Below are 13028 nucleotides of genomic sequence, written 5' to 3'. Positions count from 1 at the left end.
ATTCAATGTATCTTTGATTTCCTTTACCATGTGGGGAACTACTATTTTCTGAATCTCTTGATTGCAGAAATTCATTTCGAATACTAACCTTGAAAGTAACTAAACCAAAAAATTATATTAGATTCTAAATATTCCAAATGATTTAAAATAGAATCAACTTATGGGTTTGGATTCATTGCCTCCAGTTTCACTTTTCATTCAATGAATAACTATGGACCTTTATCTGTTTCCTTGAGAACACTTGATCTGCAAGAGAAACTGGAAGTGGCACATCATGAATCCAAGTTTAATGCTGAGAGGAGAAGAAACTTATATAATTCTACTCCAACCTTCAAAAAGAAATTTCACCCATAGAAATAATAGCAATGTTAAAAGAGAATAGGTAGATAATATGATTAATGACTTGTTTGTGGGAGAGAAAGCATGGCGGTTTCTCATACATGAACAAGTAAATAATATTGCCAATGCATAATAACTATTTGATGTATATATAAACAAATGCATAATATTTGACCATTTCTCTTTTCCTCACGGCAAAAAGACCAAGCGCAATCAAAGAATTCTGAAATTGGAAACGATACTCGGAGATTGGATTATATTATTTTTATGTTTACATAAAGGTGTGTTTCAAAATTGTGGTGTCATAACCAAGAACAGAAAGATAAAAGTCATGTCAGGACCAATAAATGGGGTTAAACATAGAGGTATGTCCCTGAATTGTGGTGTCATAACCAAGAATAGAGAGATAAAAGCGGTGTCAAAACCAAGAAAGATGGTTAACCATAAAGGTGTGTCCCTAGATTGTGGTGTTATAACCAAGAACATAAAGATAAAAGTGTTGTCAAAACCAAGAAAAGGGGTTAACCATAAAGGTATGACCCTTAATTATGGTGTCATAACCAAGAACTGAAAGATAAAAGTGGTGTCAAAACTAGGAAATGGGGGGATAACTGTAACACCCAAAAACCCCGCACATAATTTATCACGTAATTTAAATATAAAATAAAACCACGTAGGATGTCACACATTCATAACACACATGACTTGCTCCGTAACACGAGTTTCAATAGTAAATTTTAATACATACATTTGTAATAAGGATGTTTACACGACATCCCACTTATCTGAATCATACCTGGGATGTTTACACGACATCTTTCTCATCTGACCGGTATTATATATTCACAAAATAAGATATTCATAACTTGTCACTACATGCTCACTTCTATTTTAAAGTATCATCGCAGCGTAATTATCATCACAATTATGGAAGATAAAGCAAGTAATAACATCTAGTCTGAACTTCAAATGTAATAACAAAATAAGAGAGTTCTAATTAATCAACTCAACATCTTAAGAATTCTCAACAACAAAATTAGTCTTATGACTTCAACATAATCAGACATAAGGAATAAGTATTTAACCCAACCCGATGTTACATGATCAGAGCAAGGTACCACTAGTAAAAGCGACAAAATAAAGAAGTAATCCAAGAGCTATCTTCCACTTACTTCAGCAATACTACTCTTGAGTATCTGCATGATGCCCGTGTAAAGGAAACATTCAAACAGAAGGGGTGAGATTTCATTTCAATAATAACGATATAGAATGAAGAATAGAGTACAACCTCTACAAAATCATGCACAACAATATATCACATTCTTACATCCAAATCATAATCAACATCATACACGACAACATCTCAATTATCATCAACATCATATGAAACCACATCTCAATTATCATTAACATCATACTGTTAATTGTAATTTTACGTGTCGGGTTTTTGTTATCGTATCCACAGGGATTGTAAGATATCATCGCCGTTCGATGGTTGTATTAATTCTAGCTCAAGTAACAATAGGGTTTTGATTGGTTGTCACGTTATCTTGCATAAAAAGGTATTAAATTGCGGTAAAAGTTATGGTTTGATTAAATGAGAAATATTGTCAAAGTTAGGGTTCAATGATTACTTTGCATGTATTTGTTCGGTCAACAATCTTATAAACTCCTTTAGATGATAAATCATTTCACAAAGTCCTCCCAATATGTTTCTCTCGAACACACATTGTGAGTTTTCCCATTTTGATCCATTGTTTCTCTCGAACACAATCTATCAAAATGACAACTTTTTGGTTCAACCTTATGGTGAACAAAATCATTCATTACTATCTCTAGCTAACAAACAAGATTGGATGAAAACCTAGGTCAAGAGTTGGTAAACATCTCTCGATCATAAACCAACACAAAGAGTTTTAAATAGAAACAAAGTTTTCATCATATATTCACCATTAAAGAGTTTACATATGAAGATCCTTACATTTACACCCAAAGCTAGTAATCACCTACATCTAACCTTGACAAATGGATGACTTAGCTACTCATTTTCATGGTAGCTTGGTCGGCAAGTTTCGGAAGAAGGTTGATCAACATCCAAGTCGGATAATCGAGATTGGATGGGAATCCACCTTCTTTTTGTAGAAGATGGTTACAAGATGAAGAGAAATGAAATCTAGGTCAAAAATATCTCTAGAGCAAAAGCTGGAAAAATAAAGTAAAACTCAGGTATGGTGCTCAAAAGTGGCACTTGCTACTTATAGAGTAGTACTGGGCTGTCATGCTCGCTAGGCGAGCAGAAAGGCTCGCCTAGCGAGGGTCTAATTGTGGCACCAAAGGCACCTGCGCCCAGAGAAAACAGGGTCTGTTGAACTGTCATGTTCGCCTAGCGAACAAACCTTCGCCCCAGCGAGGTTGAGAGGTTTTGCTACTGGAATGCTCGCTGGGGACTCGCTATAGCTTCGCCTAGCGAGTGAGTGCTGGCTGCGCTTTTCACCAAAACTGAACGAACTCGCTACCACCTTCGCTAGGAGCTCGCCTAGCGAATTTATTGACATTTTACTGGAGCTTTTCGCTAGCAGCTCGCCTAGCGAGCAGGTTGATGAATGCTTGTATTCATTGGTTCCTTTGCCAATTTTCTTGTGTCTTCATTTTCAATTAGTTCATGCCTTTTTCCTGCACAATAACACACAAATCAAAGGCACCAAGCTTGTTTATCAATATAATGCATTTCATGTAAAACAAATGTGGTTTTGACAATTTTAGCAAGGAAATAGAGTGAAAGATACCCTTAATTGATGGCTCAAATAAGCACTTTTGGGTATCTAACAACTCTCCCCAACTAGATTCTTGCTTGTCCTCAAGCAAAGTATGCCTCTTGAAGGACAAGAGGATTTGCTTTAAGAAAATGGTTTCTCCGAAGTTGGATAAACGGCTCAAACACAAGCGAAATCAGCATATACAAGTTTCCAACGGTTCGAATAAAATAATACACAAGAACTAAAACTTAAATAGCAATGCAAAATATTTATCTATCTACAACAATACTATTCTGAATGAATCATCCTATCTCTCCTCTTCGAATAAGGAATGAAGATTTTACGCGTTTGCAACCGCGGGAATAATCTCACTCTCTAACAAATAATGAAGAAATCAAATAGATTCATACAATGTCTAACAATTATAAATGGTACTGTGGAAGCATAAAGATCACTAAGGGCTTTTCGGTTGAAGCTTGGTTAGATTAACAAACAAGGGTCATTTCTAAGGCCATTGAAACGAAAGTGCCGATGCAAAAGAGACATTCACAGTATTATTCACACATCTCGACTTTGTTTCATTTGTTTCTTATTTGAAACCTTCACAACACATATTCCACAACTCAATTTTTATTTTTCACTATTTTTCTTCCAAGCAAGCATTCATTTTCATTCTTTCTATTTTTGTTCTTTTCTTTCACATCAAATATACAAAACAGATGTTTCTTTTCTATATTTTCTATACATATTTTTTTTATGCTTGCTCGGTTTTTCTTTTCTTTTTCAAGAGTTGTGGTACTTACCGATTCTTTTTCGTTCTCCCCAACTTATTTCTTCCTCACCCTAAGTGAATGCTCTTAACTTTTTACGGCAAAATAATCAAGATTTTCCGGGTTGTAAAAAAAGATTTTTGAGATCTCGCTTTATTTCAAGCCGAGATTCAACTGTTTAAGCTCAAAGGGGTTAACAAATACTCTCTCTGCTCACAGGTAAGTTGTTTTTGGATGTAGTTGTGCTCAAAAGAAAACAAGTGCCTTGATCATTTCTAATTGCTTCCACAATTTCACAATAATAAAAGACAAAGCATGAATCACATGAATCAACAAAACTTATTAGAATCCAGCATTTAAGTGTACAATGGAGGTTTCCTCACAATTTGTGGTTTTAAGTTCTAGATGAAACATTCATTCAATTATGTTGCAAAAAGACAATATTCAATTTACCAAAAAGAGTAAAGTTCCTAATGCATTCTAAAATTCTAGCCGGAGGTAACCATGTACCTTAGCTTTATTCACTTGTTTATTCTTATCATTGCCATCCAAGCTCGGATGCACCTTCATTGGGTACTTCTTGAGGAGCAACCAATCTAGAAGGTTTGCCACTTAATCACCCAAAAATTTATTAAACAAACAAAATTAAAAACATAAATAAATAACATTAACTGAAAATATAAATTTGTTCATGGGGGACAAAACACCCCAATAGTACAACACCAAAGTCAAGATACAAAATCCGAAAATACAAATAGAAATAAACATAAAAACTGAAAAGTACAAAAACTTAACCCTCTAAGGACTCAGGACTCCTCCTCGCTACCGGCATCAGAACCGGTAGCCTCACCATCAACATCATCATCATCATCATCATCATCATCATCAGCGCCCACCCCCTCACTATACACCGTCGTGTCCACAGGCCAGTTGGCGTTAAGCAGAAACTGCTCACGCGTCATCAAAGCATGAGCACCACTTCCTTGCAGCTGCAACCGCTGCATAGAGTCGTGCATATCTAACATGGCTCTCTGGGATGCCGCCATCCATTCCAAACTGTAATTGCACACAGCTTGGACGTATGGATCTAGTCTAGGAGTTGAAGTACCAGGACCATCAGAAGCTCGAGTACTTTCTGCAGCAGCACTGCCTCTAGCATTCTTCGGTCTACAATATTTGGCCACATACCGGTCATCGATAGGTGACAGGATCCTTACCTGACCCCGAGACGGAAGTCTCACCCTTGCCTGAATGCACAAACTCATGATCAAACACGGGAAAGCTAGGGGACAATTAACACGAGCCCCCGACTTTAGCCCGCTCTCGATCACGGACTTCAGCTCATTTGCGATGATCCTCGCCACATCGATCCCGACGTTGGTGAGGATAGAATGGACCAAATGTGCCACTGGGATCGGCACTGTAGAGGTGTGGGACTTTGGCTGGATGTTGGTCAAAACCAAGAGCAGTATCAGTTGAGCCATGGGAGTCATGTCCTCCCGGTGATACCTCATTGGAACCCCAGATGGGTTCAGCTCAACAGATTTCCCTGGTAAAAGCAGGGCGGCAAAAATTGCTTCAACATCGCGGTGAAGCCGTAGGTCAGTGTGGTATTGGTCTCTCTCTTCAGCTCCCAGCTGGAGCGGTTCCCCAAGGATTCGGTTGATGGCATCCCGATCAAATGCAATTTGACGCCCGACAACTCTAGATACCCAAGTAAAGGGCTCGTCGTCATCGGGCAGTGCGTTAGCATAAAATTCCCGCACTGTAGCAATGTCGTAATGCTCTAAGGGATTAATCAATCGATCCCATTTCTTCGCGTCAATCAACCCGGCAAAATTTCTGTTAGTGCCTTGTGGGTTGATCAGGAATCGCTTCTCTGGAAGAATTTTCCGCTTCTCCATAGAAATGTATCTGGCGGCCTGCTTCGGGCCGACAAACTTATCTTGGTCAAACTGGATAGGCACAGTCCGGGAAGTAGTCGCTCCCTTTCTTTTCTTAGCCGCTCCAGACCTTGACTCCATCTGCAACATATGCGAGGAAACAACACACACCAAACAAACAAATTAGACATCAAAGCAATATTCAAAAGACTGACATGCTCGCTGCTGCTTCGCCTAGCGAAGTGACAGCGAACGCTCGCCCCAGGTTCGCCTAGCGAGTGCTAGCGAACCTTACGGGTTTTGGGGTTGTTCAGCATGTTCAGAGATTCTCCCCCAAAACCCATACTCAAATGGCTCCAACATCAGAACCTAATGATATATCAAGTAAATAACCGTTCTATACTATTGGGGATTACATATTTGCATTCAAAACCTAAATTCCCCAATTCTAAAACCTAAAATCCCAATTTGCAAAACCTAAATTACCACATGCAAACCTAATGTTTCCATACTCCACTTATCCTAATTGCAATTCAAATTGGAAATATAAAGTTCAAACAAAAAGAAAATGTAGTAGGGCAAACCTTAGTTACAGTGATAGGTTGAAAATGTGAAGTGAGTAGGATTTGCAATCGACCGAGTAGGAAGAGAGTGTTAGTGAGAGAGATGCAAATGAGAGATTGTGGAGAGCTCTTGTAAAAAAAATGTTCTCAACAGGGTTGCAAGACAGCAACGTTGTGTTAGGGCAAAAATGAGTGCCCTGCTGAGTTTTTAAATAAGTGCTGACATGCAGCGCTCGCTGCTGCTTCGCCTAGCGAGCAACTAGCGAATCAGCTCACTACTGCCTCGCCTAGCGAACAGCAAGCGAGCATGACAGCAATTGCCTTTTCAAAGGCAGCAGTTCATGTTCATACAGCATGGTTTAAGCACAAAGAAGCCCAACAACACACAACACCAAAAACAGTAAATACTTACAATGTTGGGGTGGCTCCCAACTAGCGCTTGTTTAACGTCGGCTAAGCTCGACGGTGGGATGCTCACAGAGGAGCTTCAAGCGGAATTATGTAGCTTCCGCGCTCTACTTTGTTGTTTGAGCTCCCGGGATCCCTTTTGTTGAGCAACCTCCTCAAGGGCCTTGTCGTCTTCAAGAGGTTCTTGATGAACCTTTGATAAAATCTAATACCACCCTTTTTCGGAACTATTTGCACAACGCTCACCCATTCACCGTCGGCGATAGAACAATTCATCCCGGCCTCTAACAGTTTGACAACCTCTTTCTTTTTTAGCACCCGCATCAATTGATTCTCTTCGTTTGTGGACAAATTATTGCTAATGATCACGGGTTTAGCACAGTTATCATCAAGGTACACATATTTCAAATGTGGCTCTAGTTTTGGCTCCTCCACTATATTAGTCATATCCCCGCCTTCCCTTGTCTCTTTATGATAGACAAGTTCTCCACAAGCTTCTAATTCATTCAACAATGCTTCCATGTCTTTTCCTTTATTTTTGGTTGAACCTTTGTATACTCCGATAAGAAATCTTTCGGAAGGATTAGAAACATGAACCTGGTTTGCGACTTCCACAAGTTTCTCGTCTGTGGCATCAATTCGGAAAGAATCATGTTTATCATTGAGATGCTTTTTGGCTTCAAACAGATGGAAGGCTACCTCTTCATTTTGGACCCTTACCTTCATCAAACCGTTATCTACGTCTATCATCATGCGCGCGGTTTTCATGAATGGTCGGCCCAAGATGAGCGGAGCATCATCATCCTCTTCCATATCAATAATAATAAAATCAACCGGGAAGAAGAATTTATCAACTTTGACTAACATGTCTTGAGCCACTCCATATGGTGCAGTGGTAGATTTATCAGCAAGTTGCAAAGTCATCTTCGCAGGTTTGATATCAACATTTCCCAATCTTTTGATAATGGACAGTGGAATTAAATTGATGCTAGATCCCAAATCAATCAAGCCATTACCCATGTAGGTGTCTCCGATGGTTACCGGTAGAACGACTCGTCCCGGATCGGATTCCTTCCTTGGGAGGGTTTTTTGAATGATGGCACTACATCGTGCATCAAGCAAGATTGTCTCAGGTTCCGTGTGCCTCCGTTTTTTTGTAAGTATGTCCTTCATGAATTTGGCATACTTGGGCATTTGCTCCAAGGCTTCGGCAAACGGAATGTTGATTTGTAATTGTTTAAAAATACCCATGAACCGGGCGTAATGCCGTTCATTCTCCCTTTTGGACGGAGCATGAGGATAAGGAAGGTTTTGGATTGGAGTAGCGCTCACTACCTCCTTTCCCTTTGCAACTCTAGAACTCCTCCATCTAGGTTTTTTTACTGGCTCCACCACTACTTCATCACTTGTATTTTTCTCAATCTCCACACTTATTTTCTTTTCAACTTCACCATTATTTTTGTTCTTTTCAACTTCTTCCTCATCACTCCACACTCCTACTTCACCATCAACATTTTCCTCCACTATTTCTCCTCAATTTCTTTCTCTTCCTCTCTTTGTTCACTCTCGACTCTTTTTTGGTCTCACTACCCAACTCCCTCCCACTTCTCGTCATGATCGCCTTACAATGTGCATTAGGATTTGTTTGCGTGTTTGCCGAAAAGGAAGGACCGGTTTGTTGTTCCGCGAGTTGCTTAGCAAGTTGCCCAACTTGAGTCTCGAGATTTTTTATGGCCGCGTCATTGCTCTTTTGGTTAGCCATTGACATTTGCATGAATTGCGTCAATGTCTCTTCCAATTAGAAGAAGTTACGACCTGCGGTTGTTGAGGTTGAGGTTGATAAGGATTTTGGGGAGGGTTTTGACGGCTAGAAGAACCACCTCCATAACCTGGTTATGATAATAGTTGCTTCTAGGTTGGAACCCTTGGTTCCCTTGGAATTGTTGTTGTTGATTTTGAGGGTGCGGTTGATAAGGTTGTTGTTGTTGTTGTTGTTGTCTCGGTTGATAGTCCCGTTGATTGGCCATGTAGTTTACTTCGTCAAAACCGGGAGGTGGACAAAATCCGGTGTCATGTTCACCTTTACAAAGTTCACAACAAGCTATTTGTTTAGCTTTTGACGGTTCTCTTAACTCTTTGATTTGTTGCGTTAAGAGTTCCACTTGTTGTGAGATGAGCTTGTTTTGGGCAAGGATGGCATCGTTCGTCCCTAGCTCAAGCACTCCCGCCTTCTTCAAAGAATTTCCTCGACTTTGACTCTGAAGATCATTTAGAGTCATTCGATTGATAATGTTTGTAGCTTCTTCGGCACTTTTTGACAATAGAGAACCACCCGAGGTCGCATCCAACAACGTTTTGCAGTTTGGTTGAAGTCCATTTTTGAAGATATGGATTTGAGTCAATTCATCAAATCCATGCCCTTTACATTTCCGAAGCATGGACTTGAATCTTTCCCACGCTTCATTCAAAGATTCACTGGTTCCTTGTGAAAACACCGAGATGGCCGTCTTGGATTCCATGAACCGGTTATGGGAGAAGAATCTTTCGATGAATTTCTCTTCTAACACGTTCCAGTCTGTCATTACGGCTGGTGTTTGATCTAGGTACCAATCCTTTGCTTTACCGAGCAAAGCGTGGGGAAATAATCGTCTGAACAACGGAAGCTCCTGAGCCTGATCCACTCCGGCAGCCAATGCTATCTCATAAAATTTGTGGAGAAAAGCAAATGGGTCTTCATGGTCCATTCCGGTGAATGGACTTCCATATAATAGATTTAGAGTTCCCGTTTTCATCTCAGCTTGCCTTCCGGTGTGGTTGGCAAACAGAGCGGTGTTCCTTGGACTATTGATGCATGGAGTAGAAATAGGTGGTGGTGGTTGTGGCTCCATGTTTGGTATGAATGGTGGTGGAGTTGTGGTTGAAGAACTTTCTCCTTGCTCTTGGCGTTGTCTAGCCTGTTGCCTCCTACGTCTCGTTTTGCTATTGAGCCTCCTTGCGGTTCTCTCGATCTCAGGATCAAAAAGAAGTTCGTCCACAGGGATTTGCCCTCGCATAAAACGTAAGCTGCACACTAAACCAAATAAATTACAAGCACAAGTCAAAAATTAACAAGCTAAAACTTAAACAACCATTGCGATGCTCGCAATATCAATTTACAATCCCCGGCAACGGCGCCATTTTGTTAATTGTAATTTTACGTGTCGGGTTTTTGTTATCGTATCCACAGGGATTGTAAGATATCACCGCCGTTCGATGGTTGTATTAATTCTAGCTCAAGTAACAATAGGGTTTTGATTGGTTGTCACGTTATCTTGCATAAAAAGGTATTAAATTGCGGTAAAAGTTATGGTTTGATTAAATGAGAAATATTGTCAAAGTTAGGGTTCAATGATTACTTTGCATGTATTTGTTCGGTCAACAATCTTATAAACTCCTTTAGATGATAAATCATTTCACAAAGTCCTCCCAATATGTTTCTCTCGAACACACATTGTGAGTTTTCCCATTTTGATCCATTGTTTCTCTCGAACACAATCTATCAAAATGATCACTTTTTGGTTCAACCTTATGGTGAACAAAATCATTCATTACTATCTCTAGCTAACAAACAAGATTGGATGAAAATCTAGGTCAAGAGTTGGTAAACATCTCTCGATCATAAACCAACACAAAGAGTTTTAAATAGAAACAAAGTTTTCATCATATATTCACCATTAAAGAGTTTACATATGAAGATCCTTACATTTACACCCAAAGCTAGTAATCACCTACATCTAACCTTGACAAATGGATGACTTAGCTACTCATTTTCATGGTAGCTTGGTCGGCAAGTTTCGGAAGAAGGTTGATCAACATCCAAGTCGGATAATCGAGATTGGATGGGAATCCACCTTCTTTTTGTAGAAGATGGTTACAAGATGAAGAGAAATGAAATCTAGGTCAAAAATATCTCTAGAGCAAAAGCTGGAAAATAAAGTAAAACTCAGGTATGGTGCTCAAAAGTGGCACTTGCTACTTATAGAGTAGTACTGGGCTGTCATGCTCTCTAGGCGAGCAGAAAGGCTCGCCTAGCGAGGGTCTAATTGTGGCACCAAAGGCACCTGCGCCCAGAGAAAACAGGGTCTGTTGAACTGTCATGTTCGCCTAGCGAACAAACCTTCGCCTAGCGAAGGACACGCTCCAACCTTCGCCCCAGCGAGGTTGAGAGGTTTTGCTACTGGAATGCTCGCTGGGGACTCGCTATAGCTTCGCCTAGCGAGTGAGTGCTGGCTGCGCTTTTCACCAAAACTGAACGAACTCGCTACCACCTTCGCTAGGAGCTCGCCTAGCGAATTTATTGACATTTTACTGGAGCTTTTCGCTAGCAGCTCGCCTAGCGAGCAGGTTGATGAATGCTTGTATTCATTGGTTCCTTTGCCAATTTTCTTGTGTCTTCATTTTCAATTAGTTCATGCCTTTTTCCTGCACAATAACACACAAATCAAAGGCACCAAGCTTGTTTATCAATGTAATGCATTTCATGTAAAACAAATGTGGTTTTGAAAATTTAGCAAGGAAATAGAGTGAAAGATACCCTTAATTGATGGCTCAAATAAGCACTTTTGGGTATCTAACAACTCTCCCCAACTAGATTCTTGCTTGTCCTCAAGTAAAGTATGCCTCTTGAAGGACAAGAGGATTTGCTTTAAGAAAATGGTTTCTCCGAAGTTGGATAAACGGCTCAAACACAAGCGAAATCAGCATATACAAGTTTCCAACGGTTCGAATAAAATAATACACAAGAACTAAAACTTAAATAGCAATGCAAAATATTTATCTATCTACAACAATACTATTCTGAATGAATCATCCTATCTCTCCTCTTCGAATAAGGAATGAAGATTTTACGCGTTTGCAACCGCGGGAATAATCTCACTCTCTAACAAATAATGAAGAAATCAAATAGATTCATACAATGTCTAACAATTATAAATGGTACTGTGGAAGCATAAAGATCACTAAGGGCTTTTCGGTTGAAGCTTGGTTAGATTAACAAACAAGGGTCATTTCTAAGGCCATTGAAACGAAAGTGCCGATGCAAAAGAGACATTCACAGTATTATTCACACACTCTCGACTTTGTTTCATTTGTTTCTTATTTGAAACCTTCACAACACATATTCCACAACTCAATTTTTATTTTTCACTATTTTTCTTCCAAGCAAGCATTCATTTTCATTCTTTCTATTTTTGTCTTTTCTTTCACATCAAATATACAAAACAGATGTTTCTTTTCTATATTTTCTATACATATTTTTTTATGCTTGCTCGGTTTTTCTTTTCTTTTTCAAGAGTTGTGGTACTTACCGATTCTTTTTCGTTCTCCCCAACTTATTTCTTCCTCACCCTAAGTGAATGCTCTTAACTTTTTACGGCAAAATAATCAAGATTTTCCGGGTTGTAAAAAAAGATTTTTGAGATCTCGCTTTATTTCAAGCCGAGATTCAACTGTTTAAGCTCAAAGGGGTTAACAAATACTCTCTCTGCTCACAGGTAAGTTTTTTTTGGATGTAGTTGTGCTCAAAAGAAAACAAGTGCCTTGATCATTTCTAATTGCTTCCACAATTTCACAATAATAAAAGACAAAGCATGAATCACATGAATCAACAAAACTTATTAGAATCCAGCATTTAAGTGTACAATGGAGGTTTCCTCACAATTTGTGGTTTTAAGTTCTAGATGAAACATTCATTCAATTATGTTGCAAAAAGACAATATTCAATTTACCAAAAGAGTAAAGTTCCTAATGCATTCTAAAATTCTAGCCGGAGGTAACCATGTACCTTAGCTTTATTCACTTGTTTATTCTTATCATTGCCATCCAAGCTCGGATGCACCTTCATTGGGTACTTCTTGAGGAGCAACCAATCTAGAAGGTTTGCCACTTAATCACCCAAAATTTATTAAACAAACAAAATTAAAACATAAATAAATAACATTAACTGAAAATATAAATTTGTTCATGGGGGACAAAACACCCCAATAGTACAACACCAAAGTCAAGATACAAAATCCGAAAATACAAATAGAAATAAACATAAAAACTGAAAAGTACAAAAACTTAACCCTCTAAGGGCTCAGGACTCCTCCTCGCTACCGGCATCAGAACCGGTAGCCTCACCATCAACATCATCATCATCATCATCATCATCATCAGCGCCCACCCCCTCACTATACACTGGCGTGTCCACAGGCCAGTTGGCGTTAAGCAGAAACTGCTCACGCGTCATCAAAGCATGAGCACCACTTCCTTGCAGCTGCAACCGCTGCA

This window comes from Lathyrus oleraceus, chromosome 2 (assembly GCF_024323335.1).
Source record: "Lathyrus oleraceus cultivar Zhongwan6 chromosome 2, CAAS_Psat_ZW6_1.0, whole genome shotgun sequence".
In the NCBI taxonomy this organism is placed as follows: domain Eukaryota; kingdom Viridiplantae; phylum Streptophyta; class Magnoliopsida; order Fabales; family Fabaceae; genus Lathyrus; species Lathyrus oleraceus.
The sequence above is the reverse complement of the archived record's forward strand: the minus strand, read 5'-3'. Positions refer to the sequence as shown.